Consider the following 13707-nt stretch of genomic DNA (forward strand, 5'->3'; position numbering starts at 1 on the left):
CATTCTTTCACTGTAACAATCAGCAGGCTTTAATAAAAAAGGAAAAAAAAAATCAAGGCGGTTTTCAGGTCTCTAAAGAAAAATACATCTAGGAGATATGAGGAGTTGAAAACGCCTCTGTTACAGAATTTCAGCTGTCATTTTCACTCAAGTCTCCATAGACTTTGAATGTGGACATTTTTTAACTGTGTTGCTTCGAGGCCATTTGCGAGAAAACGGCAACTCCTACAATAATGACAGTGCCATTTTGTTAAAGGCAAGAAAAATACCTACATTTTGATGTATAATTTGTGTTAATGAAGGCAAAATTGAGCGTTTGTTCGGACATGAAGAAGAGATTGAGAAAGCGACAATGCATGGTGTGTTTGGCGTCCATAGCAACCATAACAACCAATATTGATTGATGGAAGAGATTTTGAGACAGGGGTTAAAAAAAAAAAAAAAAAAAAAAAGGCAGAGAGAGCCCATTCTGTAGGCTCGCCTGTAGGCTTCTAGCAAGCGTAGCAAGTGAATTTCAGAGCCAGGGATTTTTTTTTTTTTTTTTTTTTTTTTTTTTTTTTGTGTCCCCAACATATGGTCCGCATGGGATTCGAACCACTGCCCTCTGTCCTCAATCTCTGTCATAGGGCCTGTCACGTTCCCATGAGCCAATCGGGCGGCCCGGAATAACAGGGCAAAAGTGCTATATTTAAAGTGCACACCTGCGCAGCCGCACCCCAATTTTCGGCTCTTTTTCATTAGCTGGACACCAGGCCTTATCTAGTCAGCCGTTCCAACCACATCCCTGCCAATGTGTGCCTACGTCAAGCCGCATACAAGTGTAACGCTCACAATTTTCTGCTATCACTCTAAGGCAACTTAAGTGTTAGTGACGTCACACCTATGCGCCACTGCCCTCTGTGGAGAATGGGAGAAATGTGCTTGCACCTCAACCTATGGACTCAGACGGACATTCAATCATCATCTTCCTCACTCAAGGTAACCTTATGGCTTGTAGGAACACTGCACGTGTATGATAAGACTGTAGCCGTTCAACCGGCCCTCGTAAGGTTGCTGAAGACAGTGAACACCGTGGAATTCTCAGTATCACTGTGGCCCTGGGTTTTTCCACTGTCCTGCTAAGTGCTTATGTAATTGTAACCAACATAGGAGAGAGACGTAACATTGTGGAAGAGACATAAAGTGAGTAAAAACGATCTAAATGCATTTAGAATATATTTAGAACTACAAATTACACTTTTCTTAGCAATTATTGTTTTTTATGTCAACCTTCAAGCTAGCTTCTTTATTGGGGCTTGGGACCAGCAAAAGTGACCCGAAATTTGGTCTTTAAGTCTGGTCATTAGCGTGTCTGGACCCAAACTACACTGCAGGTCCCAAAGTCAAATGATCACTGAGAGTTAAAAATCTGTCTGAAGTTAGAAGTTAGCAGAGAGTTAGCTCACTAGTTTCCGTCTAAATATAATATACCAGGTTCTGACTGAGGGATTTCTAAAACAAATTAAAAGGCACAGCTCTGCTATCACTTCTGACATACATGAAGACAGGAAAGTAAGCAGCAGTGATGTTTGTAGGGTTACTGAAGTTTGACTAGCTGGTATATAGTGATGTGCTATGTGACTAGCGAAACAGCTATGTTAGCATAACATTAACACAGTGATGAAGGGGAACTTTTTTCCACTGGATAAGAGTTAAGGTGAGGGTTCCCGATGGTTAGGGACAAATGCAGTGGCATGGCAGGATGCTGTAAACGGACCAAACTTCAGTCAAGAGAACAACTGAGATAATGGTAAGGTTTTAAAAACTGAGCTTTAAAATGAATAGTTGTAATAAAAACTGAGAGAGGCCGACAGTGATCACTTACTTTTTGTAAGGGGCTTGTTGAGATTAAATAGAACAAGTTACAAAGCATTAAAACATGTTAAAAACACAACAGCCTTATTAAACGCAGAGTAGTTTGGGCCCAGAAGTAGGATTGATCACGTCATCACTTAAAGACCGGATAGACACACGGTGGAGTTACTTTGTTGTGTTTGTGTGTGTTTTTAAGTAGTTTTAAACTTTGTGATCCACAACAGGTAACAGTAAAAGATGAACATTTTTAAGCATAATGCTGTTACCAAACTACATTAATGGCCCAAAAACAGACCATAGAAAAAACCGTGGCTAAGTGAAAAAAAATGATGACAACTAGTCCTAATTCAGGCTAATTGTTTTTTTGTTTTTTTGTTTTGTTTTTTTCCCGACATCCCTCCACACACACAGGCTGTGCGGGCTCACAGAAAGAGTGGGTCATCAACATTATCAGGCAGCTGGTGTTCATAGCAAGCCTCACCAGACAGCTTCAGTCCATATCGGATGTACAGGATGGAGTTAAGGCTCTGCAAGGACATCTGATTTGTAAGTTTGCTTTTTACCACACTCATCTGGGCCAAGAGTAGAGGAAACTGCCTTATCTTCTGCAGCTGGAATTCAAAACAAGTATTTGAACTCGGACACGGCCTGCAGATTAGACTGGGTTTGTTTGGTTTTTCTTTTTCGTGCTTTTCCCACTTTTCTAGCTTGTTGTGCCCTTTTTCTTTCAGGATCTGCAGTTTCCTCCCTGTCCAGTAGAGGCCTCTCTCAGAGAAAGAACAGCTTGGGGATGCAGATGATGACGATTGGAGATCAGACACACCGCCCCCACCTCTCCTTATCCATGCTTAGGTCAGAAGTGGAATGCTCTTTTGCTGTTTGTTAGTTACGGATGGAGTAACACTAACTAAGGAAATACACACAACACAGTGATTGTGAATAAGTCACTCCAAGTGTGAAAAGGTGATAGTCAGAGTGAGACTACACATGAATTATTCAGGAAATGCACACTCAGTGAGAGAATAACTATAATTCAGTGTCACTAGGGGATATAACTTGAAGATGATGTGTCTTCATTTCTGATTCATTTTGAACAGTGATGAATGTGGAAGTAAATGAGCGCGAGCTGATCAAAACGGGCGAGCTGTTTTTACATATTTCTGCAGCCTGGATGCCGTGGGCTTTGTCCAGGAGTAAAAGATGACATCGCCCATTTCGGATCTTATATATAGTTATACCTTGGTGTTTTGTAGCATCACCTGACAAACTTTTACTTTCCTGATGTTTAGACTTTCTGATCCCTCCACAGACTCTGCTTTGTCTTTCTACAAAGAGTTGACGACATTAAATACAGATGTTTTAACAGTGCTTGAATGTTTTATTTTGTTTACTCTAGCCTCCAACTCAAACTTTGGTTGCTCCTATGCCCACGTCACTTCCTCCACCAATCAGAATGAGGGTCCGGGTTCAGGAAGACGTCTTCCTGATCCCAGTTCCACAAAGGTCGGTGAAAAGTTTTAAGTTTGAGCAGTACATAAAAATAAATCCCAATCTGATTGGTATAGTGTTTTTTTTGTTGTTTTGTTTTGTTTTTAATTTCTGTTTAATCGCCGGTCATTGCTCTGCATCCCAGTGAGGCCAACTCCTGCTCTGTGTCGTGGCTGTGTGAGCAGGCAGCTCAGCGTTACTACCAGAAATGTGGCCTCCTGCCTCGTCTCTCTCTGCAGAAAGAAGGCGCTCTGCTCTCCCCGCAGGACCAGCTACTGGCCGTCCTGCACACAAATGAAGAGGTGAGGTTGGATTTAAAAAAAAAAAAACCCCACAGTGACAAGAGGACGGCTATGACTGTGAAACAGCTTGCATGTCAGCCAGTGAGCATACTCCTTTTCTTAGGCAAAGTATGGCCCAAATTCATAAAATAGACTTTCTCATAGACACAGAGGTCTTTTCATTAAATCACTGATAGAAGGAATGGAGGTTCTAGGTCCTTCCACAATGACTTCATCTTTCTTACCCAGATGAGGCGTGCAGGTTTTAGACTGTATGATTCTGGTAAGAAGGTGAAGGGCTGATTATGTTAACAAGCTGCCTGAGAAACTACAATCTGAGAAACTGTAAAGATTAGAACCATTTCTATTACCAGACTGGATGCTGACTTGCTTTTGGAGCCAGCTTCCAGGAGACACTGAAGGAATCACAGTTTTTGGGATTGAATCCTTGGCTTCACTTTCCCGCACCAGTGCAGGATAACTGATGGGTTTGTGTTGTGGGTTCTGGCTGACGTTTGCTCGTGGGGATCTCCCTCCTCTCCCTGAGCGATACAAGAAGGCCTGTCAAAGTCTAGCAGTGGGTGAGCAACACAGAGGAAATGCATTATAAAACGGACACATGTGCATTCTTGTATTCTGTTATGAAGTACCATCTCTTTCTACCTGTAGATGAGAACAAGCGTGTCTCCCGGCTATGTGAGGTTCGGGACCGGGGTTCCTCCGTGTCAGGACTCCAAATGTCTCGGTTTGGCCGCCTCTTCCCTCAGCCCGCTCCTCCGTGCCCTAAAACTTCAGGCCAGCCTCACGGAGCTGCGAATTTCTGGAAACCGTATGTCTGACGACCTTCTCCCTGAGCTGATTGCCACAACGCTCACCATGCCTCGTCTGCAGCTGCTGGACATTTCTGCCAACTGCATTACAGGGGACGGCCTGGAGAAGGCTGTAAATGCTTTAAAGGGACAGAGTGCACCTGCATTCCCGGTAAGGGCCTCAGCTAGCCAATAGTGGCAGCTCCAGGTTTACCATCTAACCTGTATTTAAGTACCTCTGGTCTTAATAACTACCTTAGATCTTAATAACAAGCTAACCTGATTCGTATCAATGATATCTGTCAGAGAGAATTGGCTCTCGTGATCATTTGCTTTTTCTGCTCGTTTCCACTCAAAGTGCCTGGAGGAGCTGGACCTCAGTATGAACCCACTGGGGGACGGCGTGTCTGAGTCTCTGTCCTGTCTGCTGTCCTGCTGCCCTGTGCTAGCCAAGCGGTCTCTGCAGGTCTCACTGCTCATTTCCTTCAGCAGCATCGACTGCTGCTAGCCAGCGCGCTCACAGGTGACTCTCTAACAAGCAGCTGACTGAAGCCTTAAGCTTCACTGAACTCCCACCCATAAGCAAAACTGCAACTAACTTTACATCTTCTGAACGTTCAGGCACAGGCCATTTGAAAGCAGTGTGCCTGTCCCTCAATCCCCTGGGCTCCACCGGCTTTGAGCTGGTGTTAAAGACTCTGCCCCTCCACTGCCTCACACATGTGGACCTGTCAGCTGTCTGCAGAGGGCCTGCTGATTACCCGGCACTGGAACACCTCGCCAAAGTCCTGTCACAGGTGTGCTATCAGTGCGTTTCCTTTTGACGCATTTCTAAGTTTGAACATTTAGTATGTATGCACAGAGGTGTTACATGATGATTACACACACAGACATTACAATATAGAAGTGTGGTTTAAAGATTTAAAAAAAAGATTAGCTGTGAATTAATTTTACATTTTATGGAGCAGAAAACATTGCTGAACGCTAGCTAACAGGCTACATTTGGATGTCAAATATTTATAGGGGGGAAAATGGAAATTATGGATATGAAATAAAATGATTCTTTGTTGCTTAACCTGCAGGTTGTCAGGTCTCTGGCCCCTGGGAGAGTCAAGACCTGGACAGTTTGTCAGAGCTGGTCCAGGATATCCGTCTTTGCTCTCAGACCCTCAACAAGCTGGACCGACAGACCTTGAAGCAGAGCTGGGACAGGACTCAGTCACACGGACACTTTCTCAACCGAAACTCCAAGTGCCTCCTCTGTGCCACCTCTACTTGAGGGTGGCAGGTGTGTTCATAATAAATAATTAATAATGAATTATTAATTTCCTAATAATTCATAATAAAAGTGGTCATTTTTATAAACATTTTGTTTAATGAGGCTACACCAAAAAGAAACAAGATAAAAACAAAATAAAGTGACATGGCGTCCACGACAGTCTGTGGATAGCTTGTGTTTTATGCATTTTTGTCTGCCTTATTTATACATGTAAAGCTCTGTATCTGTATAAAGAGTTTGTGTTAGTGTGTGAGAGGTTTTGTGTCACAATGGTCCTGTTTTGTAGGATTTGATTTAAAAAAACAAACATAATTAAAGTAACCAACGATGTTATACGTTGACATCGTTCTTTCACTGTAAGACAAAGCAGGCTATGGTGAATAATCACAGCGATTTTCAGCTCTGAAGAAATCTATCTAGGAGCTATGACAGTGTAAAGACACCCTGCAATTTTAAATGTGTGGCGACATTTGAATGAGGCGCGTACCAGTAGAGGGAGCCAACGCACCACGAATGGTACACAGCCACAGATGCGCTTTGTGCAATGCAGGAGTGTCCGCAAAGAAATGTGGATAAGTTGTAAATCAAAAGCTAAAGAGCTCATTCTTGCACTGTTTTGATCAGAACACACGTGGGAATGTTCAAGTGTTGAGAATTTGTAATTATAAAGTGAATTAGGGAACGATATTAGATACTGCCACTGGCTAGATTTCAACCTGGGTCTCTCGCTCCCAAAGCGCGTTCTCTACGCCGCGGCCTGCCCTATAATATATTTCAAGCGTTTACCACAACTGAGAGGTGAAAACTGCCGTTTCTTCGTCTTACAAAATGTTCTGTAACTCCAAAAGTACACGGACTGTCGACATCATTCTTTCACTGTAACAATCAGCAGGCTTTAATAAAAAAGGGAAAAAAAAATCAAGGCGGTTTTCAGGTCTCTAAAGAAAAATACATCTAGGAGATATGAGGAGTTGAAAACGCCTCTGTTACAGAATTTCAGCTGTCATTTTCACTCAAGTCTCCATAGACTTTGAATGTGGACATTTTTTAACTGTGTTGCTTCGAGGCCATTTGCGAGAAAACGGCAACTCCTACAATAATGACAGTGCCATTTTGTTAAAGGCAAGAAAAATACCTACATTTTGATGTATAATTTGTGTTAATGAAGGCAAAATTGAGCGTTTGTTCGGACATGAAGAAGAGATTGAGAAAGCGACAATGCATGGTGTGTTTGGCGTCCATAGCAACCATAACAACCAATATTGATTGATGGAAGAGATTTTGAGACAGGGGTTAAAAAAAAAAAAAAAAAGGCAGAGAGAGCCCATTCTGTAGGCTCGCCTGTAGGCTTCTAGCAAGCGTAGCAAGTGAATTTCAGAGCCAGGGATTTTTTTTTTTTTTTGTGTCCCCAACATATGGTCCGCATGGGATTCGAACCACTGCCCTCTGTCCTCAATCTCTGCCATAGGGCCTGTCACGTTCCCATGAGCCAATCGGGCGGCCCGGAATAACAGGGCAAAAGTGCTATATTTAAAGTGCACACCTGCGCAGCCGCACCCCAATTTTCGGCTCTTTTTCATTAGCTGGACACCAGGCCTTATCTAGTCAGCCGTTCCAACCACATCCCTGCCAATGTGTGCCTACATCAAGCCGCATACAAGTGTAACGCTCACAATTTTCTGCTATCACTCTAAGGCAACTTAAGTGTTAGTGACGTCACACCTATGCGCCACTGCCCTCTGTGGAGAATGGGAGAAATGTGCTTGCACCTCAACCTATGGACTCAGACGGACATTCAATCATCATCTTCCTCACTCAAGGTAACCTTATGGCTTGTAGGAACACTGCACGTGTATGATAAGACTGTAGCCGTTCAACCGGCCCTCGTAAGGTTGCTGAAGACAGTGAACACCGTGGAATTCTCAGTATCACTGTGGTCCTGGGTTTTTCCACTGTCCTGCTAAGTGCTTATGTAATTGTAACCAACATAGGAGAGAGACGTAACATCGTGGAAGAGACATAAAGTGAGTAAAAACGATCTAAATGCATTTAGAATATATTTAGAACTACAAATTACACTTTTCTTAGCAATTATTGTTTTTTATGTCAAGCTTCAAGCTAGCTTCTTTATTGGGGCTTGGGACCAGCAAAAGTGACCCGAAATTTGGTCTTTAAGTCTGGTCATTAGCGTGTCTGGACCCAAACTACACTGCAGGTCCCAAAGTCAAATGATCACTGAGAGTTAAAAATCTGTCTGAAGTTAGAAGTTAGCAGAGAGTTAGCTCACTAGTTTCCGTCTAAATATAATATACCAGGTTCTGACTGAGGGATTTCTAAAACAAATTAAAAGGCACAGCTCTGCTATCACTTCTGACATACATGAAGACAGGAAAGTAAGCAGCAGTGATGTTTGTAGGGTTACTGAAGTTTGACTAGCTGGTATATAGTGATGTGCTATGTGACTAGCGAAACAGCTATGTTAGCATAACATTAACACAGTGATGAAGGGGAACTTTTTTCCACTGGATAAGAGTTAAGGTGAGGGTTCCCGATGGTTAGGGACAAATGCAGTGGCATGGCAGGATGCTGTAAACGGACCAAACTTCAGTCAAGAGAACAACTGAGATAATGGTAAGGTTTTAAAAACTGAGCTTTAAAATGAATAGTTGTAATAAAAACTGAGAGAGGCCGACAGTGATCACTTACTTTTTGTAAGGGGCTTGTTGAGATTAAATAGAACAAGTTACAAAGCATTAAAACATGTTAAAAACACAACAGCCTTATTAAACGCAGAGTAGTTTGGGCCCAGAAGTAGGATTGATCACGTCATCACTTAAAGACCGGATAGACACACGGTGGAGTTACTTTGTTGTGTTTGTGTGTGTTTTTAAGTAGTTTTAAACTTTGTGATCCACAACAGGTAACAGTAAAAGATGAACATTTTTAAGCATAATGCTGTTACCAAACTACATTAATGGCCCAAAAACAGACCATAGAAAAAACCGTGGCTATGTGAAAAAAAATGATGACAACTAGTCCTAATTCAGGCTAATTGTTTTTTTGTTTTTTTGTTTTGTTTTTTTCCCGACATCCCTCCACACACACAGGCTGTGCGGGCTCACAGAAAGAGTGGGTCATCAACATTATCAGGCAGCTGGTGTTCATAGCAAGCCTCACCAGACAGCTTCAGTCCATATCGGATGTACAGGATGGAGTTAAGGCTCTGCAAGGACATCTGATTTGTAAGTTTGCTTTTTACCACACTCATCTGGGCCAAGAGTAGAGGAAACTGCCTTATCTTCTGCAGCTGGAATTCAAAACAAGTATTTGAACTCGGACACGGCCTGCAGATTAGACTGGGTTTGTTTGGTTTTTCTTTTTCGTGCTTTTCCCACTTTTCTAGCTTGTTGTGCCCTTTTTCTTTCAGGATCTGCAGTTTCCTCCCTGTCCAGTAGAGGCCTCTCTCAGAGAAAGAACAGCTTGGGGATGCAGATGATGACGATTGGAGATCAGACACACCGCCCCCACCTCTCCTTATCCATGCTTAGGTCAGAAGTGGAATGCTCTTTTGCTGTTTGTTAGTTACGGATGGAGTAACACTAACTAAGGAAATACACACAACACAGTGATTGTGAATAAGTCACTCCAAGTGTGAAAAGGTGATAGTCAGAGTGAGACTACACATGAATTATTCAGGAAATGCACACTCAGTGAGAGAATAACTATAATTCAGTGTCACTAGGGGATATAACTTGAAGATGATGTGTCTTCATTTCTGATTCATTTTGAACAGTGATGAATGTGGAAGTAAATGAGCGCGAGCTGATCAAAACGGGCGAGCTGTTTTTACATATTTCTGCGGCCTGGATGCCGTGGGCTTTGTCCAGGAGTAAAAGATGACATCGCCCATTTCGGATCTTATATATAGTTATACCTTGGTGTTTTGTAGCATCACCTGACAAACTTTTACTTTCCTGATGTTTAGACTTTCTGATCCCTCCACAGACTCTGCTTTGTCTTTCTACAAAGAGTTGACGACATTAAATACAGATGTTTTAACAGTGCTTGAATGTTTTATTTTGTTTACTCTAGCCTCCAACTCAAACTTTGGTTGCTCCTATGCCCACGTCACTTCCTCCACCAATCAGAATGAGGGTCCGGGTTCAGGAAGACGTCTTCCTGATCCCAGTTCCACAAAGGTCGGTGAAAAGTTTTAAGTTTGAGCAGTACATAAAAATAAATCCCAATCTGATTGGTATAGTGTTTTTTTTGTTGTTTTGTTTTGTTTTTAATTTCTGTTTAATCGCCGGTCATTGCTCTGCATCCCAGTGAGGCCAACTCCTGCTCTGTGTCGTGGCTGTGTGAGCAGGCAGCTCAGCGTTACTACCAGAAATGTGGCCTCCTGCCTCGTCTCTCTCTGCAGAAAGAAGGCGCTCTGCTCTCCCCGCAGGACCAGCTACTGGCCGTCCTGCACACAAATGAAGAGGTGAGGTTGGATTTAAAAAAAAAAAAAAACCCACAGTGACAAGAGGACGGCTATGACTGTGAAACAGCTTGCATGTCAGCCAGTGAGCATACTCCTTTTCTTAGGCAAAGTATGGCCCAAATTCATAAAATAGACTTTCTCATAGACACAGAGGTCTTTTCATTAAATCACTGATAGAAGGAATGGAGGTTCTAGGTCCTTCCACAATGACTTCATCTTTCTTACCCAGATGAGGCGTGCAGGTTTTAGACTGTATGATTCTGGTAAGAAGGTGAAGGGCTGATTATGTTAACAAGCTGCCTGAGAAACTACAATCTGAGAAACTGTAAAGATTAGAACCATTTCTATTACCAGACTGGATGCTGACTTGCTTTTGGAGCCAGCTTCCAGGAGACACTGAAGGAATCACAGTTTTTGGGATTGAATCCTTGGCTTCACTTTCCCGCACCAGTGCAGGATAACTGATGGGTTTGTGTTGTGGGTTCTGGCTGACGTTTGCTCGTGGGGATCTCCCTCCTCTCCCTGAGCGATACAAGAAGGCCTGTCAAAGTCTAGCAGTGGGTGAGCAACACAGAGGAAATGCATTATAAAACGGACACATGTGCATTCTTGTATTCTGTTATGAAGTACCATCTCTTTCTACCTGTAGATGAGAACAAGCGTGTCTCCCGGCTATGTGAGGTTCGGGACCGGGGTTCCTCCGTGTCAGGACTCCAAATGTCTCGGTTTGGCCGCCTCTTCCCTCAGCCTGCTCCTCCGTGCCCTAAAACTTCAGGCCAGCCTCACGGAGCTGCGAATTTCTGGAAACCGTATGTCTGACGACCTTCTCCCTGAGCTGATTGCCACAACGCTCACCATGCCTCGTCTGCAGCTGCTGGACATTTCTGCCAACTGCATTACAGGGGACGGCCTGGAGAAGGCTGTAAATGCTTTAAAGGGACAGAGTGCACCTGCATTCCCGGTAAGGGCCTCAGCTAGCCAATAGTGGCAGCTCCAGGTTTACCATCTAACCTGTATTTAAGTACCTCTGGTCTTAATAACTACCTTAGATCTTAATAACAAGCTAACCTGATTCGTATCAATGATATCTGTCAGAGAGAATTGGCTCTCGTGATCATTTGCTTTTTCTGCTCGTTTCCACTCAAAGTGCCTGGAGGAGCTGGACCTCAGTATGAACCCACTGGGGGACGGCGTGTCTGAGTCTCTGTCCTGTCTGCTGTCCTGCTGCCCTGTGCTAGCCAAGCGGTCTCTGCAGGTCTCACTGCTCATTTCCTTCAGCAGCATCGACTGCTGCTAGCCAGCGCGCTCACAGGTGACTCTCTAACAAGCAGCTGACTGAAGCCTTAAGCTTCACTGAACTCCCACCCATAAGCAAAACTGCAACTAACTTTACATCTTCTGAACGTTCAGGCACAGGCCATTTGAAAGCAGTGTGCCTGTCCCTCAATCCCCTGGGCTCCACCGGCTTTGAGCTGGTGTTAAAGACTCTGCCCCTCCACTGCCTCACACATGTGGACCTGTCAGCTGTCTGCAGAGGGCCTGCTGATTACCCGGCACTGGAACACCTCGCCAAAGTCCTGTCACAGGTGTGCTATCAGTGCGTTTCCTTTTGACGCATTTCTAAGTTTGAACATTTAGTATGTATGCACAGAGGTGTTACATGATGATTACACACACAGACATTACAATATAGAAGTGTGGTTTAAAGATTTAAAAAAAAGATTAGCTGTGAATTAATTTTACATTTTATGGAGCAGAAAACATTGCTGAACGCTAGCTAACAGGCTACATTTGGATGTCAAATATTTATAGGGGGGAAAATGGAAATTATGGATATGAAATAAAATGATTCTTTGTTGCTTAACCTGCAGGTTGTCAGGTCTCTGGCCCCTGGGAGAGTCAAGACCTGGACAGTTTGTCAGAGCTGGTCCAGGATATCCGTCTTTGCTCTCAGACCCTCAACAAGCTGGACCGACAGACCTTGAAGCAGAGCTGGGACAGGACTCAGTCACACGGACACTTTCTCAACCGAAACTCCAAGTGCCTCCTCTGTGCCACCTCTACTTGAGGGTGGCAGGTGTGTTCATAATAAATAATTAATAATGAATTATTAATTTCCTAATAATTCATAATAAAAGTGGTCATTTTTATAAACATTTTGTTTAATGAGGCTACACCAAAAAGAAACAAGATAAAAACAAAATAAAGTGACATGGCGTCCACGACAGTCTGTGGATAGCTTGTGTTTTATGCATTTTTGTCTGCCTTATTTATACATGTAAAGCTCTGTATCTGTATAAAGAGTTTGTGTTAGTGTGTGAGAGGTTTTGTGTCACAATGGTCCTGTTTTGTAGGATTTGATTTAAAAAAACAAACATAATTAAAGTAACCAACGATGTTATACGTTGACATCGTTCTTTCACTGTAAGACAAAGCAGGCTATGGTGAATAATCACAGCGATTTTCAGCTCTGAAGAAATCTATCTAGGAGCTATGACAGTGTAAAGACACCCTGCAATTTTAAATGTGTGGCGACATTTGAATGAGGCGCGTACCAGTAGAGGGAGCCAACGCACCACGAATGGTACACAGCCACAGATGCGCTTTGTGCAATGCAGGAGTGTCCGCAAAGAAATGTGGATAAGTTGTAAATCAAAAGCTAAAGAGCTCATTCTTGCACTGTTTTGATCAGAACACACGTGGGAATGTTCAAGTGTTGAGAATTTGTAATTATAAAGTGAATTAGGGAACGATATTAGATACTGCCACTGGCTAGATTTCAACCTGGGTCTCTCGCTCCCAAAGCGCGTTCTCTACGCCGCGGCCTGCCCTATAATATATTTCAAGCGTTTACCACAACTGAGAGGTGAAAACTGCCGTTTCTTCGTCTTACAAAATGTTCTGTAACTCCAAAAGTACACGGACTGTCGACATCATTCTTTCACTGTAACAATCAGCAGGCTTTAATAAAAAAGGGGAAAAAAATCAAGGCGGTTTTCAGGTCTCTAAAGAAAAATACATCTAGGAGATATGAGGAGTTGAAAACGCCTCTGTTACAGAATTTCAGCTGTCATTTTCACTCAAGTCTCCATAGACTTTGAATGTGGACATTTTTTAACTGTGTTGCTTCAAGGCCATTTGCGAGAAAACGGCAACTCCTACAATAATGACAGTGCCATTTTGTTAAAGGCAAGAAAAATACCTACATTTTGATGTATAATTTGTGTTAATGAAGGCAAAATTGAGCGTTTGTTCGGACATGAAGAAGAGATTGAGAAAGCGACAATGCATGGTGTGTTTGGCGTCCATAGCAACCATAACAACCAATATTGATTGATGGAAGAGATTTTGAGACAGGGGTTAAAAAAAAAAAAAAGGCAGAGAGAGCCCATTCTGTAGGCTCGCCTGTAGGCTTCTAGCAAGCGTAGCAAGTGAATTTCAGAGCCAGGGATTTTTTTTTTTTTTTTTTTTGTGTCCCCAACATATGGTCCGCATGGGATTCGAACCACT

The 13707-nt window shown here is 43.0% G+C and overlaps 2 pseudogenes; both read left to right on the forward strand.

The window, feature by feature from the left end:
- Positions 1-2279: 2279 nt before the first annotated feature.
- On the forward strand, positions 2280-5711 carry LOC146644993 (tonsoku-like protein; annotated as a pseudogene).
- Positions 5712-8758: 3047 nt separating this feature from the next.
- On the forward strand, positions 8759-12265 carry LOC146644994 (tonsoku-like protein; annotated as a pseudogene).
- The last annotated feature ends 1442 nt before the right edge of the window (positions 12266-13707 follow it).

This window comes from Rhamphochromis longiceps, linkage group LG20 (genome assembly GCF_057381845.1).
Source record: "Rhamphochromis longiceps isolate RC_006_pf linkage group LG20, R_longiceps_female_GT1.1, whole genome shotgun sequence".
NCBI lineage: Eukaryota > Metazoa > Chordata > Actinopteri > Cichliformes > Cichlidae > Rhamphochromis > Rhamphochromis longiceps.